Raw genomic sequence first — 3,827 nt, forward strand, 5'->3', positions numbered from 1 at the left:
TATATATATATATATATATATATATATATATGTGTGTATATATATATATATATATATATATATATATATATATAAGCATATCTTACGGTTAAAGTCATATAAATCGCACAAATAATAGGTTTTTAACCGTTCCTTACGCAGTCATTTCATGAATGTTACGACTATCGCTCTTCACAACGTTATGTTACGTCATGAGACGTCACGGACATGTGCAACGTAACCTGCAGCCCGGGCTGGACTGAGAGACTCACTAAGCGTGCGCGTGTGTTGGAGTCACACATGTTTGCGTGATTATCCGGTACGGCGGTGATGGGTTATGACCGAACACATCATTCGCACTGTTATATCGATTTATGGGCGGAAGTTGCCAGATATCTGCCATAAACTCGCTGGCAGACCCATCTAGCGGACTGTTCGGAACACTACATTGCCTCCGGCCGTGAAGCGCGCCAACGGGCGGACCGCAGCTCGGGATCAAAGATGCGTTGAATGCTTGGCCTTCCTAATCCAAGGTGGCTAAATGAATGCGCCATGCCAAAGGTTGGTGTCGATGTAAGGCAAGAATCAGTGCATCCAGCAGAGAATCTGAAAAGTAGCTCAGAACTTGATTTTATTTTAAAAGGAAAGCAGGGGAACGCTGCCTATTTTTGAATGAACATGAAACTATCATGCGTTCTCTATCTCTCATGACTTTATAGTTTGCTTCAGACGTTCATCGTATTATATCACTGAGCAACAGAATCATTTTAAAAGTGTTGGGCAGTTTCGTTAATCAATTTTGTACAATTGCCAGACACGATCGATGGCACGCATGATGTACACCACGGCACGCTGAGCCTTGAGAGCACGCATCTGCAGGAATGGCGATCGCAAAATTTCCATGGTATGTGCCCGAATGACCTTGAGCTCTTGCTTTTTCAGCATAATAAGGTTAGAGTACTTATGCTGACGGTAATCAATCTAAAACATACCACGATATAGGTTAGATACCTACCAGTCAAAGGCCAAAACAAAATCAAAAATCAAAGTCAAAAATAAAAGATAACGTTATGGAGCAAACATTGGCTATGTTTTCAATAATTCATGCGCCAGGCTGTTTTCATGATCACGAGTCGTAATTCATAAAGGCAATAGTCATTATCAAGCTGTGCTCATCAAGCCTAGCTCATAGGTAACGCCTAAAACATCGGGCACTGAAAACAAATAGTCAATGCCTTAATAATGTCTTAAAAATAACCAACGCCTTGGCCATGTTAACGCAAATTTGTGATCCCATTTCGATCCGCAATGAGGTCACGGGTCCTCAATATTTTTATAAAGTCCAGAACAATTCAGACAAAATCTCAGAGTTTTGCCGTTCTAGAAAGACTCTGTGGAACTGTTATAAAATTGATAACGCCGGCGGAGTATTCCATTTATTCAATTCACACCCACTGTCGTCGAGATCTGACTTCAAAGATCTTGAAGATCTAACCTTTTGAGGAAGGCAGGGGTGGAAAAACGCTTCTGATTTCCTGGGTACGGTCGGTGGCAAAAGCCAACACTTTTGCGAGCCCTTTGGCGACAAAATAGCAAAAATGGAAACAAATTACAATAGACCAGACCGTATTACAACAGACCATTCCAGCTAGACGAAACTCATCTTGGTGTGTGGTTTAGTATTGGTCTGTACTCGCTAAGGTTTGCAGCGCGAACATGTGTAGACCGGATGGCGAAGCATTGACGTTTTGTTGCATGAGCAATTTGGGCTACAAGATAGTAGCAAAGCCAAGCCAAGTAGCTTTGATCGGGATAGTTTTAGCAGGTGACAGAGACACTTCAGACTATATTATACCAGTGCTGTCGTCATAGATCAGTGGTGACAGTGTTTTTTCATTGCTCCTCAAATCAGTGTTTTTCACATATTTTTCAGCCAAGGCTCACTTCACATCCCAAACACTATCAGATACCAAATAACTAGACTTATTACTAGTCGCAAGCATTGTGGCTGGCCACAGCATCTTGCGACGAACGTGATCAACTTGCTGCGCGGCGTTTTGAAGCATCGTGCCATTTGAGACAGATGAGCTCAAATGCGTGCCACGCGGTATTGAACCGGCTTTAGTGCAAGGCTTTGGGCTGCCGTTGGTTATGTTCATATCGCGAGAAACTGACTACTGAGAAACTGAAAAACCCAGTCAATCATCAGTTTTGTAAGGCGCTGCGCGGCTGTTCTAAGGATCTACTATGGAGCGTGTCCCTGGTCACAGCGTTGCAAAGCCTTGCCGATCTAGGAGGCTTATTTATAAACGCCCGGCCCTTAGCTTCAGAGATCAACGGAGGATATTGGAGCGACAGATGCCAAAGATGCATTCGTGGCTTTTGCTGCTAATAAACACATCGGCTTTGAGGTAAGATGCCGCGCATCGCTGGTGCGTGCTCCTCACACTACCGCTCGCGCCTCAAATTCGGCATTCTGACCGGTGGACAGGCGTGAGACAAACGCGTTTATTTGGCGTCGTATTGTATGTGGAGCTAAATGAAGGTGCTGGAGGCGCTCATGAATGGCGTTTGCATCGGTTGATACCAATGCTGCATGGGTTTTGCGTTAATTAGTTTGGATTATGTAAGGAAGTGCGAGTTCCGCGCCGGTAACTATGCGAAGATCGCGGAGGTCACCAATGCTTCTAGATGATTGTGCCATACCGTCACAAAACCAAACGTGATATTGTTTCAGGCGCTGTATAAGCATGAAGCGTGTCGGTACATGTCAGGCCACAAAGATGCAGTTTTGCAAAATACGCGGGGGCGAGTCTGTCTCCCCATTGCTCTTGAAACAATTTTCCTCAGCTTTCACGCACTTCTTTTTCAGAGTTGGGAGCAGGGGTGAAGTCTCTCAAAATTAGTTTTAGGGGTTGGCTGAACGCTAAAAATAATTATAAATGAAAAAAATAATAGATAGACATGATGAAAGATAGGAAGCTACATTCTCGGCTAGAAGGCACAATCTCCCCCCCCCCAAAAAAAAACTGAACGGAAGCTGTGTGCCTCTAGGCTGGTTATGTTGAGTATGCTTTTATCTAACTATTTAATTATGTTAGTCTCAGCCATCGCTCAGTGTTTAATGGCCAGCAAATGATACTTAAGTGCAAACGGATCGCGAAACAAAAATGTTTGATGTTTATGCTGCTTTGAATTTCCTATGTCTTTGTTTTTGTGGGTATCCCATTTAGAGTTATATTGCGATGGTTTCCGAAAAAAATTTGGCTCCAGGCGACAGCTCCGGCGGTTGCAAATTTCGTCCGCGACAGAAAAGGCACTTTTTCGCCGCTGGAGGAGGGTTCATTAACAGCGAGCCTTTGCCACCCATGTGCCCCTTACGCAGACTCTGACTGCGCCTCTGCCTTAACCCGCCCAAACTTTGTCACTTCTGAATTTTTCCTGTTTTAATTCTTATATTTGACCCTTATCCCTCAAATCTCTGACATTTGACTTTTATCCTTTTGACTGTTGGCACTCTTGACCCCTTGCATGTGCCACTCAGACCAAGAGTTATTGCCACTTGACCTTTTGTTCTTTGACATTTTGTCTTTTACTTCTTGTCCTGAAACCATGATATAGACATGACCAATATTCTAAAGGAATGCTCCACATAACAAGACGTTGAAGCGAGCAGCAGACATGGCGGGAGGGCCTAGCTGCATCTGTTTGTTAGCTCCTAAGGTTGAACAGCTTCTCTTAATAGCAAATGTTAACTAATTAGCAAATATGCTCCGCATTACGTCATCGTTTGGTTACGTCACGGAATAGATTTGTGACGTCTGGACTACCTAGCGCCAGCCGGCAAC

Source organism: Pollicipes pollicipes, unplaced genomic scaffold, assembly GCF_011947565.3.
Source record: "Pollicipes pollicipes isolate AB1234 unplaced genomic scaffold, Ppol_2.1 Scaffold_2555;HRSCAF=2994_pilon_pilon_pilon, whole genome shotgun sequence".
Classification (NCBI taxonomy): domain Eukaryota; kingdom Metazoa; phylum Arthropoda; class Thecostraca; order Pollicipedomorpha; family Pollicipedidae; genus Pollicipes; species Pollicipes pollicipes.